The following is a 10,802-nucleotide window of genomic DNA, read 5'->3' as shown; positions in this document are numbered from 1 at the left end:
CAACCACAGTTTCTCTGGGGGAAGCTCTCAGGGGACAGCAGAAGATACAAAATCGAATAAGAGAGGTACAATTTTATTTTATTATTTTATTTTATTTTATTTTATTTTTTATCAGTAAATCATTTTTTCTTTTTTCTTTTCTCTTTTTTAATTTTATTTTTTATTTTTTTCTGATTAGACCTATTTATTTTATTTTATTTTATTTACTTTATTTTAATTTAATTTTTTTAACTTATATCCAAATTAGTTAGTATATAGTGCAACAATGATTTCAGGAGAGAATTCCTTAGTGCCCCTTACCCATTTAGCCTATCCCCTCTCCCACAACCCCTCCAGTAAGCCTCCATTTGTTCTCCATATTTATGAGTCTCTTCTGTTTTGTCCCCCTCCCTGTTTTTATGTTATTTTTGTTTCCCTTCCCTTATGTTCATCTGTTTTGTCTCTTAAAGACCTCATATGAGTCAAGTCATATGATTTTGGTCTTTCTCTGACTGACTAATTTCACTTAGCATAATACTCTCCAGCTCCATCCACGTAGTTGCAAATGGCAACATTTCATTCTTTTTGATTGCCGAGTAATACTCCATTGTATATATAGACCACATCTTCTTTATCCATTCATCCATCGATGGACATGTGGGCTCTTTCTATATGTTGGCTATTGTTGATAGTGCTGCTATAAACACTGGGGTACTATTTCACTGCGCTTATTTCACTTAGCATAACACTCTCCAGTTCCATCCACGTTGCTACAAAGGGCCATATTTCATGCTTTCTCATTGCCACGTAGTACACCATTGTGTATATAAACCACAATTTCTTTATCCATTCATCAGTTGATGGACATTTAGGCTCTTTCCATACTTTGGCTATTGTTGATAGTGCTGCTATAAACATGGGGGTGCATGTGTCCCTAAGAAACAGCACACCTGTATCCCTTGGATAAATGCCTAGTAGTGCAATTGCTGGGTCGTAGGGTAGTTCTATTTTTAGTTTTTTGAGGAACCTCCATACTGTTTTCCAGAGTGGCTGCACCAGCTTGCATTCCCAAGGGGAGGTGCAATTTTAAACCAAAACATTACATATGAATTTATTGGGTTTTGACATTTTTGTTTTTCAAAATAAATACCAGATTAAAGAAATGAAAATAATGTTTAAACATATGTACTCACCTAAAATATTGCCTTAAATGTGTATTTTTGTGTTAATGAAAACTTCAAGCTGATTTTATGTTTTCAACCAGGTTTCCCACCAGTGCAGATGGTATACAATTTAATAATATTTTATTTCATCAACTTGCTGTGGTCCTCAGGTTCTATGTAGGAATAATTACATGCTATAAAAAAATGGGGGAAAAATCCTTGATGACAATTCACTTTCTGGAATTGTGTATGTATCTAATGTGATAGAAATAGAGCAGCAATAGCTAACTAATTTATTCACTGCAATTGTCAACAAAAGAAAGTAGTTAATTAAGATCTAAAAAACTAGAGGGGCGCCTGGGTGGCTCTGTCGGTTGAGCAGTCAACTCGGTTTTGGCTCAGATCATTATCTCACAGTTCATGAGATGGAGCCTTGCTTTGGGCTCCATGTTGAGAGCACAGAGCCTGCTTGGAATTCTCTCTCTCCCTCTTTCTCTGCTCCTCCCCTGCTTGCACTCTCTCTCAAAATAAATAAATATACTTAAAAAAATATCTTAAGATCTTTAGGTCTTAAGATCAGTAATCTCAACCCTCTCACTAAACAAAATATTTCATTGCAAATAGGTCCCTTGCCCTTTTGTTCCCATAGTGTTATTGAACGTCTATTGCATGAATTTGAAATATATTGTTCATGTGATGAACATTCATAGAACACTCCCTGAGGGTAAAGTTCTGTCAGGTGTCAGAGGGTACCACAACAGTTTGGTCCATCACTTCAGTAAACCTAGAATTGGGGGAGGGAGATAGACAATGCATATAAATGTAATTGGAAGTTTCTGCCTCTCAAGACACAAATATAACTGTCTCCTACTCTTGCTGAGTTTATGGTTTGTGAAAGTTTAAAATGTACCCTAGATTTCTTCCATTTCCTTCCTCACCAACTGGGCTACTGTTTCTGTACATGCTGCTTCTGTGATGCACTAAGTAGACTCAGATGTGAAAATTCAGAATCTCTTTAAGTTCCATGTTTAAAATGCTTTCATTCACATTATCTAGCTTAATAACCTTCACAGAAAATGGTGTCAAAGGAGGCAGGTGAGAGATCACAGGAATATCCACAATATATATAAGTGAGCTAAGAGGGCAGATCATCTGGGGAGCTCTGTGCCATTTTAAGACATCCGTGTTCACCGATAGCCACTAATGACCACCATGCCGTTGTGAGATTTCAACACATAGCCCTCTCCTCTCCCCATCTCGCTGTCACCTCTCTCCCTAATCCTCTCTACTTCTCAACTTTCTCTTCCCTTCTGCATTGCAGCAGAAGCTCCAAATTGTTTTTCCTCTACCGGTCAGGGCAATGTTGTCCTCCTCAGAAGTCTTGGCATCATCTGGCCCCTAGATATTTTCAACAGAGAATTCTCTCCCTGGGAGAAATTCTTGTGCAAACTATAAACCATATTTAAAAAGTTTTCTCTCTCTTATTACATACTCCTAATTCAAGGCAAAGGAAAATAACACATTATATTATTAGCTATTGCTTATAGAAGAGAAATTTATAAATCTATACATAGATAGAAATGAACATGTATAACTGGGGCTATGTGATGATTTTTTTCTTTTTCTACCGTTCATTAGAATATTGGGTAATAAGACTGTTTTGGAGTAACAAAATACATCGCTTCAAAAGACTACATATGATTTTTAAGCTGATTATGATAAATCCAAAATCAACGGTCAGATCCTTATGATTATTTTGCTTGAACAAATTATACAGACTAAAGGCTGTCTCCAAATCTCTGGAGAAAATGTCCCAGGTATGGATGTAATTCATCTTAAAGCAGGGGGAATGATAAAGTGCCAAGGCTGTCTGGAGCAGAGCTATAAGGTTAGAAGGAGTGAATGACTTGGTGTGACAATAGGTGATGCCACATATCACGTATTTTCTGTCTCATTTCCAATGAACTTGGCCTCAGAAACTCAAGATATGAGGCTTTTAAGTGAACCAAAACTCTGGGCCATACTGAAAAAACACCTACCAGGAAAATTATAAATGCTGATAGAAATGCTCATACAGTGCAGATACAAGGCAGATATAAACCTGGTGCTGGCCATCAGGTCAACAGAAACAGCTACCCTACTGAAGACATGTGTAACAGAAAAGTACTCTCGCACCGGAGCAAATCCTTTCCTGACTTGGCAATTTGAGGGTAAGGGTAGGGTGTCTTACAGGGGAATCTTCCCATTCATAAGCCTTACTCTTATTACAAAGAACCTGCAAGGCAATAAGATCTTTACTACTCAAAGGAACCACAGCACATTGCTTACACCAGTCATCCTAGTGCTTTATTCATAAGTATTATCTAACCACCAAGAATCACCAGGTATTACAGGGAAATAAGTAGCATGAAAGAACTTTCCTTCTCTCTTTTCATAAAGATGAACAAATAGGGCTAATCTCAAGAGGAAGCAAAGGCATTTAAAGAAAAATTTAAAAACAGATATATATATTTTTTACTTCTAATTAACAGTAGGAAGACATAGTTCTGATAAAGTAAAAATGTGTTTATTTTGGCAAAAGAAAAAAGAATAAGACAGTGAAATTTAAAGTAGAATGGCAAAGGGGTGCTTGGCTGGCTCAGTAGGTAGAGCATGTGACTCTTTACCTTGGGAATGTAAATTCGAGCCCCATGTTGGGTGTAGAGATTACTTAAAAATAAAATCTTTAGGGCGCCTGGGTGGCACAGTCGGTTAAGCGTCCGACTTCAGCCAGGTCACGATCTCGCGGTCCGTGAGTTCGAGCCCCGCGTCAGGCTCTGGGCTGACGGCTCGGAGCCTGGAGCCTGTTTCCGATTCTGTGTCTCCCTCTCTCTCTGCCCCTCCCCCGTTCATGCTCTGTCTCTCTGTCCCAAAAATAAAAAAAAAAAATAAAAAAAAAAATAAAAAAAAAAATAAAAAAATAAAATCTTTATTTATTTTTTTAACGTTTATTCATTTTTGAGACAGAGAGAGACAGAGCATGGATGGGGGAAGGTCAGAGAGAGGGAGACACAGAATCTGAAACAGGCTCCAGGCTCTGAGCTGTCAGCACAAAGCCGACACGGGGCTTGAACTCCCAGACTGAGAGATCATGACCTGAGCTGAAGTCGGACGCCCAACTGACTGAGCCACCCAGGCGCCCCCAAAATAAAATCTTTAAATACATACATATATACATGCATAAAATAGAATGTAAAAAGTAAAAATTTCGATGGATAGTCTGAAAAATCAAATGAAAGGACTAATTATATGGAAAGAAAGCTATGAAGTTTCTTAGAATGCAGATCACAAAGAAAAAGAAATGACAAATATAAGGAAAAGGGTAGAGACTGGAAGGACATTCATGAGGCCAAGATCCACCCAGTAGAATTCCCATTAAGAGAAAGAAATAATGGAGGGGAAATAATTTACTGAAGGAAACAATAGAAGAAAATTAGTCTTAGCTGAAGAAATACAGGCATTTTTGCGTTGAAAGACACATGAAGGAAGCATTGGGTAGAATATAGGTTAAAAGACTTACAGGGCTCCTGATAAACTCTCAAGATGAAAGAGAAAATTCTAAAAGCTTCTAAAGAATCAAAATAGGTTACTCAAAATGGAGAATCTGTCTAACACCTGACATTTCACAGAAGTACTGAACCCTTGAGGGCAATAATGCAAATCTTATTTGAGTGTATATGTTTTAGAATGAGGTCTGGAAGAATATACATCAAACCTATGGGAGTTGAGGGAAGGAGAGAGAAGGACTCACTTTTACCTCTCTACCCTGCTGTTGTTTTAATTTTTAGAATGGTCTTTTATGACTTTCATAATTAAATTAATTTAGAAGAAAATAGTAACTCTGTAGCAGTGAATAAAATTAATTGCCAGGGAAAGAGACTAGAGGCTGTTAACTCAATTAGACTGTTGTTACACTAGTTTCCAGCAAGAAACTGAGGGAGAAAAGGCTACAGCAATAAAAATCGGAGGCCAGACTCAAGGAGCATTTTGAAGATATTTTTGATGATTTGGTCAGTTATTGAAATTAAGAATAAAGGAGAAAGAAATGAAGATGATTCTTCAAATTCTTAGTCGGAACGACTAAATGCCATCCAGTTAGGAAAGACAGAGGAGGAAGAGATTTATACTGGATATTAGGGAAAAGTTGATCGTACATTTATTTTGGGTGTGAACTATAGGTAGGGCATTCATATAAAAGGTCTTGCCCATGGTCTGAAATGGAGGCTGGAGCTAGGGAGGAATTTCAGGTGTGACTATAGCTGGGCCATGGGATATATAAACAAGAGAGACAAAAACTGATGACAGAGACTTGTGGGAAGCCCTGCACTCAGGGTAGCTGAGAGAAAAAAAAAAAACAGTGCTACCTGAGAAGGAGTGTTCAGAAACAAAGAAGAATCTGGAGAGTTCAATGTCACAGCTAAAGAAGGTCATTTTCAACAAAGAGGGGAAGTGTTTGTTACATCAAAAGATAAAGAAGGAAGAGTAGAAATGCAAGTTTTGGCAACTGACAATGTCATTGAGAAATTTCAGGTTAATAAATATTTGAATAGTCAAATAATCTTGGAGGGTATATTGAATGCTTCATTGGGTTTTTCTAACATGGGTATGTCTTTTTGCTGAGAGGCTTCTAACATGTTAGCAAACAAGGGTAGAAAATCTCTTTCCAGGGTGCATACTAGATTTCAAAAGGAAACCTGAAGTCAAAGAGTCAGCCCCTTAGGGATGGGTTTCCAGGGTTCCAAGCTGAGGTCAAACTACATATCTATGAGTGCCAAGTCCAAGGAGAAGCAAGGACTGATTCCAGGGCACAGAGACCAAAGCCAATAGGGGCAAGACCAGAGCCAGAGGAAGGACAGAGAATACAAGGACACCAAGAGCAACAAGATGGTCTGAAAATCAGTCAGAGGATATTTTATCTGTTGCCCTATGTGTTTGATTCTAATATGTTTGCTCTCTTCAACCATTCCTTCTCTGTCTTATTAGTGCAAATTAGTTATCTGATAGTATTTCCCACAGAAGAAAGTTTTAGTCATTTATATCCCCAAGATCTATTACCTATACAAATATCCATATGGAGAATATTGATACTTTCCTAATGTGTATTATGATGAAAGAGAACCATATATCTCCATTGTTGTAATAAGGGAAGTGGTTCCTTCACAATTTTCAACTTTTTACATCTTTCACTGAATATGTTTTCTCTTCTAAAACTTTATTTTTTTTTTCTTACTTAAACCCAAGTTAGTTAACATATAGTGTAATTCTAAACCTTTCTAGTACATATTGCTAACATCACATATCTGGCTCTCATTGTTTATTACCGCAAATACATTCTATCTTCCCTTCTGCAGTACAAGAGATAAACACAGGACTCATGAGTTACTCTCCTTTCAATCCTCTACAGTCCTTAGAACAATGTCTAAAACATAACATGTTCTTCATGTAAGTTGATTATCATTTATTACATTACCAAAAGATGACTGCTGAGGATTATTCGTAATACTTACTTATATAGACTTTTATAATTTTTTATTAACTTTTTTATGTTTTCTTTATTTTTGAGAGACAGAGAGAGACAGAGACAGAGACAGAGCAGTGGAGGGGCAGAGAGAGGGAAAGACAGAATCTGAAGCAGGCTCCAGGCTCTGAGCTAGCTGTCAGCACAGAGCCCGATGCGGGGCTCGAACCCACAAACCGTGAGATCATGACCTGAGCTGAAGGTGGACACTTAACCGACTGAGCCACCCAGCTGCCCCTATACTTTTTTAAGATTTTATTTTTTTAAGTAATCTCGATACCAATGTGAGGCTCGAACTCACAACCTGAGATCAAGAGTCACATGCTCTATCAACTGAGACAGCCAGGCACCCCTAGATTTTTATACTTTTACAAGTGTTTTAGTGTACATAAGATCTCTTAATTTTCATAAGAATTTATTAAATAGGAAAGTTGATTACCATTTAATAGATAGGCAAACTGACATTCAAGGAATTCAAAGATTTTCCAACAGATTCAGTATTAAAACTAGAATCTAGATTTCTTGATTCTTTTTTTTTTTTTTTTTTTTTTGAGAGAGAGAGGGCGTGCATACACGCATGTGTGTGTATACACAAGCAGAGGAGGGGTTAAGGGAGAGAGACAATCTTATGCAGGCTCCTCCCCCAGTGCAGATCCCAACTTGGGGCTCTGTCTCATGACGTGAGATCATGACCTGAGCCGAAATCAAGAGTCAGATGTTTAGCCGACTAAGCCACCCTGGCACCCCTGAATTTTTTGATTCTTAATTGGGTCTTTCCTTTAGTATCAGAGCTGCTCATTAATTTTCTACAATAATTGAGATTCGAAGAACTAAACCTACAAATCCTCTGCCAGTGGTTTTTATGTGGTTGTGGCAGGGAGATTGGAGTGGGGGGTGGGGCAGGTACTGGAGTGCTATGCATATACTACTCTTCAAGGACCAGTTGGAAATGTACGGTGTTATTACCCTGCACATTACCACAGTGGGTGGGAAACGTTTATAGCATTTAATGAGATGGGATGTTGCACATCTTGCAATACTGGCTACAGCACAATGAGAATTAACCCATCTGAATACCAATTGCTCTTCTATTGAGAAACTCAGCAAGTTTAGGCAAAGTGAATTATAGTCACCTCTTCAAGTTTATAATCTCCCCTTTTGAGATCCATAACAAAAATCTATAAAGTAAAAGTCAAAGCTTTTTAGTCATTATTCTTAAAACAAAAGAAGGTGAACACGTGAATGGCAAAAGTCCAAAAATTAGTCTTACAGGAGGTAACTAAGCAAAAGCAGGAATTCAGCACACAATCCAGGCTCATATTCTTTCTACGTAAAAATACAACTACTGCTTTATCGAATAAATAATCACATAAGCAGCGTGGTGTGTAATTTACAAGATTTAAAGAACTCTAAGCACCAAGGTGTCAGTTAGAGGCTTCACTTAAATTTTAACTTGTTAATCACCCTTTACTTCTCTTAATAGAAAGGACAGTTACGTAGAAGTATCCTGAAACTTTTCTTAAGGCTGGAAGCTTCCCGCTCCTCTTTCTTCGACTGTTAGCTTTAATAATTGAATTACCTCAGACATATGACTCTCTCCTGAGCAGGACTTTCATAGAAGACCCCTGACTTCTGATGCCTCACATCAGCCCTTCTTTAGCCCAAATGGATTCCCTTTGCCCTTTCAGCAAAACAAAATGAAGGGAAATGACATGTTAGAGAAGGCTCTTTTTCTCACTGCCACAAACTCTCTAACAACTTTTATCCCGGTCAGGATAAAGCACTCTTGGCCTTGAAGACATGAAGCCACCCCTCTTAGTCCCTTTCCCACTATTACCTCCCTTGTATTACCTTTTAAAATATTTACCATTAAAAAAAATGTCCTCGACTTTTAGCATTTACAAATTGCCTTTACTACAGACACATTTCTTAAAAGGATATGCCTTTGGGAATTTTGTTATGTTGTTTAGGGGGAGAATGTAAAACAGCTATAGCCCTTTAAAGTGTTACTTGTGATAACAAACAAATGTTTTAGTCAATCGATCAATCAATTATAAAATCTTTCCAAAGATTGGAGGGTCACTTAGTTCTAAGAATGTGTTCATTTGTTTTCTGTTCATCTGGTATACCGGAGCAAATTGTTTCACTGTGATATTTTATAAACTAACATGTATCACTTTGTATTTCTAATTAAATTTCAATTAAAGAATCTTATAATTATCTTCTATCAACCGGCCAAGGACAGAAATACCTCATACTGAATCATACTTACACTAATAGTGAGACCCTCAAGGTTTGGCATTTATGTTTACCTCAGATAGACGTCCAAAAATTGTGATGATTATTCAAACTCTCCAAACATCTTGAGTCTGCAAAATTTGGCTGGCAATCTTGTGGGAACAAGCTTTTTCGCAAGAGCCCAGTATGTCTGCTTCAAGTCCTGGCTCAAAGTCAGACTACAAAGGCAGATGAAAATGAGAGAGAAAATTTTATCTAAATATTTCAAAAGCTTCAAATGGGTGAAGGTTCATGGGAAGGAACAGTTTATTTTCTTTAAAACCAGTTCAACATAATTTATATCTATTGCCACATTCATGTTGAACCTGTTACTATAGTCATAAATTGGACTTCTCTCTCTTAAAGTGAGAATAACCATTCAAGAAACTTTATGTGAGATATTTTATATTCTTGGATCCTTTCCCTGTTTTAACACACAAGAGTGACAATACCAAAATAAGCTGTGTTTTTATTTGAATTGCCCTACTATATAGACATAGTACATAAATACTTATTGAAATATTTACTTAAGCAAGTAGGGTATTAAATAAGATAAAGAAAAAAAACTATGAGTTGGGAAAAATGGGAGTGAATATATTGATACTGTATATAGTTATGAAATGTGCCTCATAACTGGAAGTAGAGAACCAGTCAATTAATTATTCTACATTAACAATCCACTCCCTTTTTTCTATCTGGAATACAGTAACATGTTTTAAAGCCCTTTCCTTTCAAGTGAAAAGGTAAACAATAAAGAGAATCTGTCTTTACAACAATCTCCCAAGTTTGGGATGCTATGGCTTCATGCTCATATTGTTCAGAGTTTAGCCCTCCCTCTGTCCCCACAAAAAGGAGTCATCTTATGGACTATTAAAAAAAACCAGACATTTCACAGATGTAGATAAATTCATAATGTGTGATAAAGCTAGTTTCCAGAATTATAATTTGGGGTTTGTCTTTTTAAACATATGGAGTACCTACAAAATAGAGGATGGGTTTTTATACCTATTTCATTTAATTCTCACAACTGTGCTATCCCATTTTACAAATGAGGAAAACTGAGGCTTAGAGAAATGAAGTAACTTTCCCACAGTTTGTCAGGTAGAAAATGAGAAAACTGAGTTCAAATCTTAGTCGTCAGACCCCAGGTCAAGTTGTTTCACTGTTCCAGTTTAATTAGTATTCATTGGGGGCACCTGGCTGGCTCCACTGTAGAGCATGTGACTCTTGATCTCTGGGTCATGAGTTCGAGCCCTATGTATGGTGTGGAGATTACATACATACATAAAATTTTAAAAATCAGGATTCATTGGGAAACCTAAGGTTTCCATAAAGGCCTCTTACAATTTCTTTTCACAGTTAATTTGTGTGAAATGCCGCACTCAGTCTCATCATCTAAGGGCTCCAAATTACCTTTGTCATCTTTGTTGATTCCCTGTTGATTCTTATGAAGTAAAACACAGCTGCATATACTCAGCTTTGTCCTACTTTTTATGAAGGAAACCATGTTGGACTCCAAGAACCTTAAAGGCACCTGAAGCTTAAAAAGAACATTAATTGTGACACCATAATATGACCGGGTCATTCCAATCTTTGTCTGGGAACATGAGCCTTTATGATTTTCTCTTTAGCAGATGCTTTCGCTGGTTTCCATGAAGGCTTTCCACAGTTACTGAGCTTAATAGGGTCTTCTATCAGGTTCCTTCTCAACTTTTCACTTTCACAGGCAGAGACTCCAAAGATAAATTACAGGCAAGCTTAAAAGATCAGAAAGGCTTTCACATTATATGAGTGGGTGATTAAGTTTGATTTGTGTCTGTTACAGT

At 37.2% G+C, this 10,802-nt stretch overlaps 1 long non-coding RNA gene across 1 annotated transcript; it reads right to left on the bottom strand.

The window, feature by feature from the left end:
• Positions 1-1,180: 1,180 nt before the first annotated feature.
• LOC122217721 lies at positions 1,181-10,475 on the bottom strand. The gene is made up of 4 exons (XR_006201644.1): positions 10,390-10,475; positions 9,012-9,155; positions 8,279-8,380; positions 1,181-1,336 (listed from the first exon to the last, which is right to left on the bottom strand). It is a non-coding gene; the product is annotated as an uncharacterized LOC122217721 (long non-coding RNA).
• Positions 10,476-10,802: the final 327 nt, after the last annotated feature.

Source organism: Panthera leo, chromosome B1 (assembly GCF_018350215.1).
Source record: "Panthera leo isolate Ple1 chromosome B1, P.leo_Ple1_pat1.1, whole genome shotgun sequence".
NCBI classification, from domain to species: Eukaryota; Metazoa; Chordata; class Mammalia; order Carnivora; family Felidae; genus Panthera; species Panthera leo.
The sequence above is the reverse complement of the archived record's forward strand: the minus strand, read 5'-3'. Positions and strand labels throughout refer to the sequence as shown.